Consider the following 15,384-nt stretch of genomic DNA (forward strand, 5'->3'; position numbering starts at 1 on the left):
CATCTCCATCAATTCTGGCTGTCAGGATGCTGGACAGCTGATGCGAGTCCTTCCAGTCCAATATCTTTAGGATGCTGCAGACTTTAAACTGATCTTGGCAGGGAGGTAAAGGCTGCAGTAGTACCCATTCCAAGAGTTTAATGAAAATGGGTAGCCAGAATGAAGACGGAGAACACAATAATATCCCATTGAGGGAAGGGACTGTGCCATGAACTCAGTCCTTACAAAGCTCTGAAGAATTTAAACTAAAATCTGAAGTACCAGACACCAAAAGTCCAACCACAAGCTTCAAACCAACAAATCCAGGCAGGTTCTGCCATCCAGGAACAGCTTCTTTAGCCCTGATTAGAATAACATAGATTTAGCAATGGTAAATAAACTTTCCCTCCTACCCACGCAGCTTAGTACCTGCTGGAGGCTGAGATGGTCTTACATTTCCATAGATGCTTTCCACAGTAGCCTGGAGGCTTTGGGCTGCAAGCTGCTCAGTCTTGTGGAACTGTTGCTGGTGCATTTGTGATGATAAACATGGTATTATTATTATATATTAAACATGGTATTATTATGATGGCTTTCTGTGATTTGCCTGCCCATAAATAATAATAAGGTGTTGTGCTTACGGAGTGATTCGTTTTAGACCACTTCAAAGAAGTAATATTCAAAATGATGGCTTCTGCTAGTGTGGGGAGATGAAGAAGTTTCTCTCCGTTCTTTGGAGAGAATGCATGAAAACATGGTAATAGGTCTGGAAGAGTATGCTGAAGGAATGTATGGAATGCTGAAGGTGAAGGTTAAAACCAGAGGAGGTTTTGACCCATATAAAGTAAAACCATCAGCAGGACTCCACCGGTTGCATGGAAAAATAGGAACAGCAAAACAGGTCAAGGTCCAGGAGGGTCTTCCACATCTGGACACTGAAGCTTCAGGCTTGTAAGACATTTAACAAGCAATTACACAAGGAATCCCTTGGATTTAATGAAGAACCTCAGCTCTCCCATTGAATAGGAGAGAGCAAAACAACTCTTGGAGAAGCCCGGTAGTGTCAGGGCTGGTTGCGGGCAGGCTATGGGGAGGTGCAACTGCGAGTGTCCATGTTACAATGGGTGGTGTGAAAGGGGTTACAGCTCCCTTAGTAAACGTTTAGTAAATGAAGTCCTTAAAAGTGTCTGCTTCTCCAGTTCTGGCATTTATTTCATTCTTTCCACCCTCCTTATTTATCTCCTTTATCCACTTGATTTCCTTCTGGATGCCAGAAGTGACCAGCAGAATCATCAAACCGCTTTCCTGGGCAGGCCTGCCTGGAAAGGACATTACTGGGGATGTAGCTCCATCTACTGCCATAAAGGGGAATGTCAGTGCTCCACCAGCATCTGGCTTCTGCTGATGCATTAAACAAATTGAGCACAGCATGGAAATAACTCACTCATCCCCCTTTTTAATTACAAAAGAAAAAGAAATGAAACCAATAAGGAGACAATTATAATTTGTGGACATTCAAAAATTCCAGTGGAAAAAAAAAATCTGGAAAAATAGAAAATAAACAATATGCAAAGGTTTTTTTTGGTGCCCAGATCTCCAGTTCATCCTAGAAAAGCCATTTTGCTTGTGATAATTACCCTAAATTGAAAAAGGTTCTGGAATATCTGGCCCAAAACACTGTAGCTTAACCCTACAGGAGAAATCTAAGATACATGGTTTGGTCATGGTCATTGATGACTTAGCCCTAAGTGAGCTAGTTTTCACCTTTGTTCTGTCATTGAAAAGGACTTAGCTTAAAACACTGTTTTGATTCTCCTTGTAGATGATACAGAGAAGACAACTCCAGAGGTCAATTCATCCTCCCTCTCTTGGATGCTTGGGTCAGGGTCTCATGGCTGTCCCTCTCTCCAAAGAGACACAGTGGGTGGAAGCAGAAGCAGGAGATATCCAGAGACAGAAAGAAGACATTTCCTTTTAAACTGTGCTAGTGGAAACAACTCACACAGGACAGTGTCATTGGAAAGGCAATACGGATTGTGTCCCTTCCCCTTAAACAGGGTCCTCTGGACCTGGGTGTGAGGAAAGAGCTGTTGGCTGAGCCAAGTAGAGCTATGTAGGTCTGTAGAAGGGCAAAAGCCACAGGCAGCGGGTCATGAGCAATGGGGATATGAGACTATGCTGGATATAGATTGTCACAGCATTAATCTTGCCAAGAAAGCCAGCTGCATCTCTAAAGGCCCCAAATCCCCTGTCATGTGTCCCTGGTAGTGTGATGCTGCCCTACATGGTGCGACTTCTCCATCACTTGAAGCCTCCTCCAGGAAAGGCCCAGTTTCTTTCCCAAATCTAAGGATCATTCCAACTTCTATCAAGGGCTAATTAGTATCAGTGATGTTATTAATGGTGCAAAGGCAGTGAGAGCAGAGGAGATTCCAACAGTTCATTGGAAAACTCTTGCTCAGGGGTGTAACAGAGGTGATTTTGCTTGTAATGCTTGTAATGTAGGTTCTTATCTGGTTTACAGCAACTAGCTGATGCCTGACCCCTCATTTCCCAGCTCTTTTTTGCACTAGCAAAGGTGCTGTTATACTCCAGCAGTGGTTTCACAACACACCATGAGCAACTCCCTGGAGATGCAAGGCAAGCTTTCAAGATGCAAGGGACAGAACAAAGACTGTATGACCCAAGTGTGGTTGTAAGAAATCCTCCTAAATTAAAAGGCACCCAGAAAATATTAAAGACCAGCTGAAAATCTAAGCCTTTTTATCAGAAAAGAGTGACCACAGGTTTCAGCATCACTGGAACTCCTGAGGGACACATGCTACGGTCCCATTTGGATTCAGCAGTGGTCACTGGTAATGCTTGCATTGATCACAACAAAAGCAGAAGCCAGTCTAATGTTGCAGAATCCAGGGACAGTGTATTGGTCACCAGAGACAATGACAGCCATTCTATTGACTTCACTGGCTCAGGCTGTGAAAGCTGGTCTTGTGTTGCACAGAAAGGGAAGGGCTTTGGGACTGCATAGCTCCAGGGATTAGTAATAAACAAAGAGTCTTTAACTTCTAGGTCAATGCTCCCAACCCCTGCCAAGCTTCTGGTGAGTGAATGCTATTACCATTTGTACAGAAGCAGCTGATGAATGAGGTTGACAGTTCTTGGCATGGTCCTGGACAGAAAATGTCCATATCATTGCAGAGTCAGGCTCCTGTGCCTTCCTTTAAGAATCAAGGGGACTTGCTGGATACATCATTTTGCTGCTGGAAGTATTCCAGATGTATGGTACCTGCTTGCAGGGAGCACAACAGTGTTTGACCTTGGGGAAAGATGCTTCAACTCAATTGGCTGGCTGGGACACGATATTCCTGCTTGACATCTGGCTCAAAGGTTTCAAACGGTGATAAAACAGGACCTGAATTTCTGACCAGTCCCTGTTGACATCCCTGTCTCCTCCTGGAAAATCCCTGTTACTGTCTCTACCCCAACATGATGATCTTAAAGGTCTTTTCCAACCTGGCTGATCCTATGATTCATTGATTCTATGATTCCATGTCTTCTTCAGCCTGAGATGTACTTGAAAGGCTGGGTGAGTCCTGATTCCTTAAGAGGCTAGGGAGCAGGCCAGCTCCCTAACAGATGGTCTTTGACTTGCTATTCGTTTTTCCCTGCTCAAGCATGCTGTGAATTTCCATGTTTTAGCCCTATTTCATTGGATCATCAGAAAATTCCTTTGGGCTTGTAGCCTGACCATGGGATAATTTGGGCTTCTAGCCCCCTCATCCTCTTTCTCAGGAAGAGTTGGACATAGTGGTAGGACTTGGAGTGCAATTGTGGTATCAAGAGGAATCACAGCCAGGCAGTTTGCCTGCTAGGGAATTGCTTTTTGGCAAATGAAAGTTCAAATATTTAGTTTCTCCCACCTCTTTTCAATCCCATCCAGGTTTTGTCCTTGCAGTTATTACCTGATCTGTGGCACTAACAGGTGAACAAGATAGGGTGTGCATGTAAAGAGGAATAACTATTACAGGTTGGGTCTCAAACACAAAGTGCCTTATCTGCAATACTACATTACTAGAAGGTATTACCCTTCACCAGCAGCTTTCCTGTAATGTCAGAACTTGACCCAAAATGCCAAGATATGGGAGACTTCCAAGCATGTTCTGATCCTCCCCATCTGTCCCTGACAAGCTAAAGTGGTACCAGTAGGTAACCCAGAATAGCAGATGCGTTCCAAGCCACCAGAAGTCTTCAAGGCTTGGTGTGATCTGTACCCCAGCAGCTTTCCTTGCTCTACTTTATGCTTTCTTAAAGCTGGTCACCTGCTTAAACATTAAACAGTATTGAGCTGTGTGGGTTTGCCTGGGAAGGGCTCTTCTCACCACATCCCCACTCGTGCTATATTTGTTTTATCAGTCCAGGATGTCACAGAAATAGGGACAAAAAGGAGAATGCTTGAGTAACAGTGGCAAAGTATCAGGTAATGGCAAGCAGCCTTTTCAGGAGGGACAGGTTTCTCCTAACAAGCGACCATGAGACAAACCAGCACAAAGAAGTAGGTTGGCTATGACCAAGGTAATTGCAGGGAAGTAGCTAGGTAGAGCTCTAAAGAAGAATGAGGATTTGACCACAGTATTCAAAGTCCACCCACTGAATTGGTGCACATCTGAGCCACACTACAATTTTCTATTGCTTGGTTTATTCAGCTACAACCACTCAGCTATTAACTTGATACACCATCAAAGTGCAGAGCATCAGAGCCAAGCCTAAAATTACAGCACTTCCAGGGTAGGACTGACCTTTAGTAATGTGGTACCTAGGGCTTGTAGGAGGGAACCCAGAGAAGAGACTTCTAAGAATGACATCAAACCAGTCTGTGGGGGCTGAGAGGAGAAGATTGCCTTGGTTCAGGCTGCTGTATAAGTATCAATAGCAGGTTGCTGGCTTCCCTGTGTTGCTGACATCCATGTGAACTGCAATCGAAGGACGGCAACTTGAATCACCTCCACTGATCCAATGGCATGGATGTGGGAGGGGAAAACCATTCAGGCTTTGATGGGAATAAAACCACCTGAGAAAATATTAATGCCACATCTCTGCAAGCCACAGTCCCCAGTCCTGCCACAGCAGAGACTGATGACGGGAGATAGACGTGTAAATGATCTAAGCGGGGAGTGAAGAAATCAGGAGTAGGAAAGGGCTAAAGCAGTACTAGTTATTGAGAGCCTCCAAGTCTGAAAACATGGAGCAGCTCTTTGCCTCCTCATGCAAAGGGCATCTGCATTATAAGAGTGAGAGAAATCTCCCTTTAGCCTCCTTTCCTTTGGAAAGAGGCTTGCTCAATGCTGTATGTGCCACCAAGACCATTGAACCAGTTGGCCGGTTTTAATCGCAGTCAGCAAAGAAGGAGATGTCTCCCAGGAACTCACATTCCCATGGATTTTGCAAGGAAGTGGCTGAGTGGAAAGAAGAGTCTCTAAGGGCTCATATAAGCCCCTAATGATGAGAAAACAAAGCCACTGGGCACAAAGATGCCCTGCGCAAGAGCACTGATCACAGCTGTGTGGTTCATAAAAGTCTCAGTAACATGCTTGCAGGGTTTACCATTAGAATGTGTGCCAGGAGGGGTTTTGAGCCTATAAGGAATTGGATTCCTGTATTTGCATTAGAAACTATTAGTCTGGCACATCTATTTCCTAGCGAGTCTCACACAAACATGTAACTTTGGGAGCAGCGAGCCACCATCTGCTCCATCTCCCTGGTAGATAGCATGTCTTTTCCTTCTGCTCTTTCTGATGTTGGCTCAGCTTTGTCCAGTAGCTCAAGTCTCATATACATCAACCATTAGCTTTTCCTTAGAGAGGAGCAAAGAGCTATCCTGGGAATCTGCAACTGCATCTGCAGGGGAGTGAGAAGTCTTTCCCAGACGCTGACTGCGGTGGGAACACTGCAGACACAGCAGATCTGAATTTGGTTACAGCATAATCCTGCGCAGTGCATGTTCTGCTGCTAGCTTTTGCTCAGCTTGTGTTGCATTTACCATCTGGCCCTTTCTGCCTGAACTAATGAGGATTTTCCTAGAATCAGAGATTCAGATAATTGTTTAGGTTGGAAAAGGCCTTTAAGATCATTGAGTCCTGGTACTGCCAAGTCCACCACTAAACCATGTTCCCAAGCACCACATCTACGTCTTTTACATCCCTCCAGGGATGTTAACTACCACTGCCCCCTGAGCAGCCTGTTCCAATGCTTGAACACCCTCTTAGAGAAGACTTTTTTCCTAATATACAGTCTAAATAGAATATTTTATCTGCCTCTTCATCCTTGTCACTTGATCTATAACAGACTTCCACCATGATACCTGCCTTCTTGGCCTTTCCCCTGATTCTTACCCATAGATACTTAACACTATTGTCACCATCATTAAGCTCTAGACAATCAAACCCTCCCTACAATAGAGGGCTACCCCACTGCCTCTCCTTCCTTGCCTGTCCCTTCTGAAGGGTTTATAGCTATCCATGGCAACACTCCAGTTGTAGCAGTCATCCCACCATGTTTCCGTGATGGAAGCTGTGTTATTTTTTTCCAGCTGCACCATGGCTTCCAGTTCTTCTCTTTGTTGCCCATGCTGTGTGCACTGGTGTAGGTGCACTTAGCTGGGCTATTGATCCTGTCACCTTTCTTTTGGGACAAGCTGTAATTCTCATGTGACCATTCTCAGGTGCTTCCATGGTTTCAATAACCCTTGTGTCTCTGCTGCTGCATAGCTCTCCATCCCGTACCTTCACCGAGATGGCAGACCAAAGGACCTTGCTAGCATATCATTCCTCAAACACTGGTATGCTCCCTCAGGATTATCTCTAGTGAGCCTGGTTTTATCCCTTTCCCCCTTCAAATCTAGTTTAAAACTCTTTAAGTTCTGCTGGGCATCGTGGCATTAACTCAGCTCATCTAGGAAAGGGATGGTAAGCATTACCTGCTATGGAGACTTGCCACAGGAGATAACTGCAGTGGTCATGGTGCCTTGGGGAGTTTTCTCTTCTGGATGAGAGTTAGGATGAGTCTTTGTGAAATTCATCATTACATCTTTGCTTGCAGGTCTAATAAACCCAGGGTTAACCCTGCTCATTTGAGCTGCGTTGCCAGAGAGGTGTTTTAGCTTCTCCTTCTCTGTATCCCAGAGACTTCATCTACAAGGGATCAAAGTGGGCTCATTTTAAACACCTTAAGTACAAACAGCGTAAAACTATGCACAAGGCTGGCTATCAGTGGATGGCAGCACCATCTTGTGTTCATTTCTGGAGAAGGGACAGAGACTGGTTTTATCACTGAAAAGAATCTCAGTCTCTTTGGCAATAATAGTATTTATTATTGAATAATAATAAAAACTATTGGCAAACCCTGGATCAAGATTAGACAGAGGTAAAAGGTCCAGGCTGGAAGCCTCCATCACACCCAGGATCTGCAGCCAGCTCTTCTCTTTTGCTTGCACATCAGAATTGATTAAAGGTGTGTGCTGCTCATGTCCCAGGACGTGCTACCCTTTTGTGCTCATTTCTATCACATATTCTCTATATGACTATTCTCTATATATATCACAAGTCACTGGAAACACCCTTTAAAATCAGGCATCTGGGAATTCTTTTAACCCTGTAAAGCTTCAATGCATAGAAACTTTGCATTATCTTGTTTGATGGGCTGTATCTGGGCTTGATTATCACATATTATTACATCCAACCACCAGTTCCCTCCAGAAGCAGCTCTTGGAACAATTAAAGACAATTTGAGCCTGTTTTAAAAGAGGTTTTGTACTAAAAAAGCTTTACCCCAGGCCATAGATATGGTACAATTAGGTTAATTAATGACTCCTATTATTTCACATTTGCATATTTGAACAAATGTCTCAATTCTTTCCCCCCTAGGCTTATAATCTCTGTGTATCTCCTGCCTCCACATTCCTCTTTGGTAGAATCAAGTCTCATTTGCAGAGCAGCACCAAGACACATCAGTTCTGATGTACCAAATCCCATTGTAAGCATCTCTATATGATGATGAAGGGGTGACAGAGAAAGGGAGGGACTCAGATGTGTGCAGGAAAACAAAAGAACACAAGGAGGGAGCAGAAAGTAAGCACCTCAGAGTGTGAGATTTCACCTATGTGGTCAAAGAGATTCTTAATATCACCTATTTGTTTTGATCACCAGGCTGTCAGAGGAAAGGATCTAGGGGAGATGATGGCAGGAAAGATGGATTCACCTTAATCACAGAAAAAGAATGTATAATTTTATGTGAACCTGGAGAAGATCTGCAGTAGTGCAGGTTAAAAGGCTCTTTTTGGTACATCCACGACACACTGCTGGTGTGAAGCAATGGACCATGGCACAGCTCTACACCACTTGGGCAGACCTCACTGCGTGGTCCTGAGCCTTTAGCATCACCCCGTGCCCAAAGACACCTTCCCAGGCTCATCCTAGTGCTGGAGCTCTGTTTCCTTATACCCTGGCATCACAAAACAGTATCTTCTGCATTGGAAAAGTACCTCCATGAGAAAGCCAAGTGTGTACCAGCACATTTGAAGTAATGACAGATTTGCTGCTGGTTGCAATATATGTGTGTGTCATAACTGTTGTTTGTGAAAGCTTCAAGATTAGAGACTGTGGTTTTGAAGCAGTGGTGAGACTGTATTGTTATAGCAGTATACAGTGATAACCATGTTCTATTAATGTATTTGATATGTGATCTGTTTTGAGGTGTAACAAGGAATTCCCATTGTGTACCAGTTCCCGCTGGATATACCTACACCAGTATAGATTCATACTCCATGTGTAGCTGTGTAGATATAACTGGTCAAGTGTTTTAGGAATATTATTGGCCACTGTGCATGTTTTGAAATGTTAGGATATTCCCTGGCACAAACTTTGCTGATTTTTACTAAGTTAACCCCAAACCATTCCCACATTTGGCAATTAGTGCAGTCCAGGGACCATTCCCAGCTGGCACTTTGCTCACTGCCTTGTTTTGGTGACTGGAAGATCAGTAACACAGAGCCAAGCCACAATGTGCAAGGTGGTCCCAGCACATGAGATTATTAGTGTGGATGGTTTTAACCTCAGTACACTGGAAAGATGGGAAGTTTTATCATCCAGATGGAAAACAGGAGAGAAGAGGTTGATACAGGAACAGGGAAAATGCAGGGAATGTTTTGGGAATGACCTTATATCCATCCTCATCTCTCTGAACAGTTTCAGGCTTTCTAACCTGTCTCATTCTTTGTGCAGAAATCTTATTCTATAAGAAACCTGAAATAAACTGATCCATTTTCCAAACCAACCTTTTTGGGTGCAAACTGGTTTCATCACCACATCTGCAGGTGATTTTGCTCATTGCAACCAGGAGTTTCATTCTGCCTGCTGGCACCTTGCACAACAGGGTGGTGCTGGGTAAACTGTGCTCACATTTGCAGATCTCACCCCTTCAGAGGCTAAAATCCCCTTTCTGAGTGGGAAGGAGGTTCTGCACTGATGTTACCAACTGTGATACCCACCAGACCATGTCAGTGTGGGAGAAGATCAAGCAGCTGGAGAGCATATACTGCTTAAGGGTTTTGCTTCCAGGCTGCACAGTGTCCCTCATTTACCATGAGGGCTTCCTACCACTGGCTTCTGCTGAAGTCAGGCTTTCCTAGTCAGTTTAAGTCTGCAGGACAGAGATAACAGCCTTTTTCCATGCTGTAACCCCCAGTGTCATGCTTACCTGTGATATGAACAGCTAGGGAAAAAGGAGGAAGAAGCAGGGATTTCTGGTCCAGGAGTGTGTGGTGCTATTAGACACGGCTGTAGTATAATTGAATTGTAGTATTCCCTCTTGCACAGGCAGGAGAGAGGAGGCCCAGAGGATGGGGAAAATCAGCTGTGATCCTCCTATATTAGAAGACATCATCATGTAATGGTTGAGAGATGGATAAGCAGGGATGGCAGCTCTCACTCCCTCTGAGCTCAGTGGGGACCTTAGAGGATGCATGATTCCCACACTATGGATCTGAGGTGTGACCAACCTCTCTCATCCAGCTCCAGGCTTTCTGCAGGGAATGATGTTAGGGATGGAAATTACTGGTATGGACTCTCAGCAACAGGAAATTAGCTGTGATTGCCAGCTCATTTTATTTAAACTAATAAACATGTGTCAGATGAAAATGACTTTCTTTCATGGCCAATCTCAACTGGATTCAGCACCTGTACAAGTGAAGTGGATATATATGGCACACTTTGGTATTGAAGAATCACAGTTCCAGGTGTAAATATACACCGGATTTAAGACATCATAGCAATTACTGTCAAATAAATATTCACTCTAATTTCAAGACACTCTCACAATTTATATTCTCTTGCATTTAGCCACCATGCATATTACAGCAAATGTGTTTGCTGGCACGAAACTCTATCAAATAGCTAATTAAAGCAACACATTAGTAAAGCAGACTTCAAATCTGCAAGCACCAAATACAGCAGGACAGAAATATGCTGTAACAGTCACCAAGGTGGGCACAATAGAAAATGCTGTGACGTACTTCAGCTGGGCTCACAAGGATGGCCTGCCAGCAATCACAGATCAACCAGAGCAACAAAATGTCCCCTTAACTTCCTCTTTAGCTTATCAAAAGCTTTGCTAAAAAGCTTTAGCTGGAGGTCATGAAGTTAGAGCTATTTCCAACCAAATGTCATCAGGTCACAATTCATGTGATCTGCACCTACAGTGAGCTTGAGTTTGTGACAGTCGGAAAGTGTTGCTGGTGGAAGAACTACAAATGATTCATGGGAATTAGGCAATCACTGACAATTAGTTGGGATTCGAGTTTGAAGAAAAATCCCCATCTACTGATGCCAAGAATATAGGAAAATAGGGAAAGAAGCCATTTGAGGAGGTTACTGGTCATGCGTTCTCTATGTAGCTAGTGGTGTCCTCCATATTAGAGCGATGGGGTGAGGACCAGCTTCTTCCAGACAAGCTCTCCTCTTCCCTTGTCAGTATTCTGTGGCCCTTTGAGGCTCCCACTGGCCAAAAGCAGTGAGATTACTATGGAGTAATCAGGCAATACAATTGCCTTATTCACTAGCCAGACTATATTTACTAACTGAGCAGTTTGCTGCTGCAAAGCAAAACTCACAATAGCTAAGCTCTTAGTGCCTTTGTCATGAGTGGGCATATTTTGTTGCATCTGTGTGGCTATGTTTGTAGTAAGAAATCAAAAAGCAAAAGACCTTCCTGGGCACTGGACTGAATAATATGACTATATTATTATTGTTATTATTATTATTAATTATTATTATTTTAAGCCCTTGCTGTCTGACATCCTTCCAGACACCGTTGCCCAAACTTAGCACAGGTCAACAGGCAATTCAGATGACACCTTTCCTGAAGGTGAAAGAGTTGAGCTTGATGGAGATGAACAGGTTGTTGCATGGGACCTCAGTACTACAGGAATGGCCCTGACCATGGAGGCGTTCGTTGTAAGCACTCTTTTCTTTCAATGTATTCATTTTGTTTTAAGCAGGTCCAGAAACTGAATGGAGCACAAAGAAAGAGATATGGACAGAAGAAATCAGAGAACAGGTCTGCAACCCTTATTTAAGACTGTAAGACTTATTTAAGACAGCAGTGTTTTGAAGGAAGAAGATGGCAGTAGATGGGTTTTCTGTGCAAAAGGGTTAAGGATGAAACTATTCAGTGCCACCTGAATAAGATTGAGACTAGTCTCCTTGAAAGCTTTCTCTAATACTGTATTGGGAAATGACTGATCATGAATCAACTCTGTTCTGGAGACCCTCCTTTCATGCCATCGTTTGGTTTTGATCTTGTCTGTTCTTTTTGTATCTGAGTCAACTATACACAAGGGTGATCTGCCTGCAATGTGTTTGTGCTTTTCTGTTTCAGAGAAAAAATGTCTGTGAACTATAAATTAAAAAAGGCTGGTGCCATTGCCATGTGAATAAGTAGCTGTAGTTACAAGGAAGAGGAGTTTGAGAAACGAGAACGCTTCTCTGACACATAAGAGCTAGAAGGTTCATAAGAATTTATCTGCTAGACTTCAGCTCCGCTGGGACCCTCCTCTATTTACAAGCTCAGATGGACAATGAGCAAATCTCTTCAATTTTAGCTTGTTTAATACTTCTTTTGATTGGAGTTTGTTCTCAATCTGAGAAGAATAACTTGGTATCTGTACCAAACCTTAAATTGCTATCCACCAGAGCACTATGGAGGAGCTTACAGTGGACCTGAGTCCTGGGTTTAGGTTTATCCCTGTGCTCAAGCAGGGCTGCAAATAAAACCAAGAGGTTTTAATAGCTGAACATTGTCTATTTATTATATGATGATATAGCACATAGTTATTCCTATAGAGAGTTCTTTTTAACCCAAAGAGATACTAGTCCCAGTTCTTAGCTCAATAGAGCTGCCTGGAAGTGCAGTGTTATGGCTCCAGGACCAGTGGATGAAGGGAAGATTTACAGTGAGACCATCTCCCAGCCAGGCTAATAAAGCTCAAATGAAGGCAGTTGTTGCAAAAGAATAGGCTACAAACATAAACTATGAGATGGCTGCACAAAGCCCTCCTCAAATAACTGTGGGTGATGGACTGGTGAATATGAAGTCTGTGCACGGACAATTCTTGAATTGTGGTGTCTTTCTTCCTCCATAGTATTTTGACTGTTTTAGTAGGATCCAACAATCAGATGTTGTACAAACAGCTCTGGAACTTCTGTCTTTGCAATGCATTAGTTACTTGTATAGAAAAGTGAAGAACTTAAGGTTCCAGTTCTGTCTCCAGGGTACATCCAGGTTCTGAGTTTTTATAGATGCACAGACATAGAGAAACTAGATCTGTGCCAGAGAGCATAGGATAATTGTGTTTTGTCACATCATAAGGTGTCTTCAGGTTTCCAGCTTCCATTTAAAGGAAGTTAAGCAACTCGATCTCCTGGAAGCACAAGGCAATGAGTTACAGGATGATACTTAAATACATTAAACATGTACCTAATTACATGAAACGACTTAATTACTTGAAACTTTCTGACCAGGTAGCATCCCAGAAGGCTTTAAAACACCATTGGGAAACATGGGTTGAGGAGGACTTATGCCATCTAATCCTGTCTTGTGTGACTTTGATCCTGTTTCCACGTGGGGGCCTGGATGTCTAGAAGATTCAGTGATGGATGGGTTCTGTGGGCCATAGGCACTTCCATTGTCTAAGCACTGCTGGAAACACATCTGCAGCAAGCCAGCCATGCATGGGGAAGGCAAGAGACACATGAGAAGGGATGTGGTTCACAAGAAGCCAGCTGGCATTTTGAGCTCTCCTTTGTGTTCCCTTGGTTGGGTTAAAACCTGGCTGTGCTCTTTTGTGCATCCATAAGATGTCTGACCTGCTGCTTTGCCATCAGTGAACATCATTTTTTGCTGGGCTTTGATTTTCTCTACATATTCAGAATTTGTTTACAGACATTCACATTTAATGACATTAAAAGAAGTCCTGAATAATTCATTTGAATTGAACTGCAGTGACCTTTCTGTTAAAAAAGTGCCCCTCTCTTCTGTGCAAACACTTTAGCTTTTGCAAAGCAGGGAATTCACTGCATCTGTTTGAATTCACAAGTGGCTTTTTACTTTGTTTCTGTTTGGTTTTAAAGAACTGCCTAATAGCTGGAGCCAGCATTGTGTTCCTCCTGCTGACTCACTGGTTTCCAAAAGCTCTGCAGCTAGGGTGACATCTTTAAACACCACAGAATCTACTGTTTCCTTTCAACCAGGCATAATCTGCAGTGATTCAACTCACGTACAACAGCCATGGGGGTAGAAGTAGTGCAGCTGAATACGTCACCCTCCATCCCTCCTGCCTGGGTGCCTCGCACTCCATGTGCTATGCTGTTCAAATACTATTTACTATGGCAGTGCATAAAAAGACTTTGCCTTTGTTTCAGAAATCATGGGCTGAGTGTGGAATTTAGCTGAGGCAAAATAGCCAGTGCTCATTGAAGTGAATAATTCCAGTTCTTGCCTTGACTAGGAAATGAAGTGCATTGACACTACTTATAAAGTAGTTATATAGGGTACCCTGTATAGGGTAGTGCATTGCTTGGAGTTATAAAGAGTGTGAAGCTGATAATCCTTACACTAAACAGTTCCTAAATCACTGCCTGGTAAAAAGTACCTAGATCTGAACATTGTGTAAGGATGGGAATTCTGAGAGAGCAGAGGTTAATTCTGTGATTTGACCATTTGCCATCTAACTTAGGGCAAGTCTCTCCATTGTGACCAGCATCAGTTCCTCATCTGCAAAATAAGGATGGTATCAGGTCAGATTTTGTGCACCTCGAGCTCTTCAGGAAAGAGGTAATTCATCCTTGCATCCAAAGAGTTGAACACAAGAGGGCTTTTCCTCTGGGGGAGATCTCTAGATAGTGCTTCAAAATACAGGATCTGTGAGTTTTCTCCTGTTTATGTGCAAAAATGTTTATGTGTAAGAATGTGCAGAAAGTGAAGCTGTCAGGAGAATCGGTGAGATTAAATATTCATGAGAATCCTCTTGCATTTGTGGCCATCTGTAAAAGCTTTTTTATTATTCAAACAATGCTGAGCTTTTTGCAGATGATTTGCCAACAAAAGGAAAAAAGGGAAGGCTTTTTTCTTCCTGAAGACAGCTGATGCTGTAGCAGCATCATCCCTGGTGCCTGATTCAATATCCAACACGTGGCGCAAATAGCCAGGAAGGAGTAATGAGAACAACACTGTGGTCCTGCGATCATAAAGACAATATGTTCACACCAACTATTTTGAATGAAGAATAAGTTAGTAGAACCACCACCTGCTTGTAAATAATGAAGGCAAACAACCAAAAGATCCTCATTTTTTCAACTAACTTGTTTATAGCAGCAATTCCCTTTAATGTTGGTGCGATGCCTTAGTGTTGTTACACAGCATCCTTCTGCTCCAAATGTGAATTCTTCATTGTGGGAATTTCCTTCTATTCCTGATGTGAATCAGGAGTAACATGACTTAAATGCCTCCTTCTTTATCTGTCTTTTCATGCAATGTCTGTATTTTTCATCACTGTATTAGCAGAGCATCTCAAAAGTGCTATGGCTCTATGCTTACCACACATCCCTTCTAAAGAAGACTTGTCATCTCTTTCTTATAGGAAAGGAAGTGTACAGAGGTAATATTTGCCCTTTGCTAAGTTCACCCTGGGAATCGCTGGCAAAGCTGGGAAATGGATTTTTTTTACCACAAACCCTCCTGTATTACCATTGTCACAAAGCCATCTTTTCTGTTGATCATTCTATTCCTTCTTTACTTACATTTGGAGCTAAAAGGGAAGGAAGAACCAGGAGGTTCCCTCTGTTCTTAGAATTTTTC

The sequence above is a fragment of the Melopsittacus undulatus genome, unplaced genomic scaffold (assembly GCF_012275295.1).
Source record: "Melopsittacus undulatus isolate bMelUnd1 unplaced genomic scaffold, bMelUnd1.mat.Z mat_scaffold_750_arrow_ctg1, whole genome shotgun sequence".
Classification (NCBI taxonomy): Eukaryota; Metazoa; Chordata; class Aves; order Psittaciformes; family Psittaculidae; genus Melopsittacus; species Melopsittacus undulatus.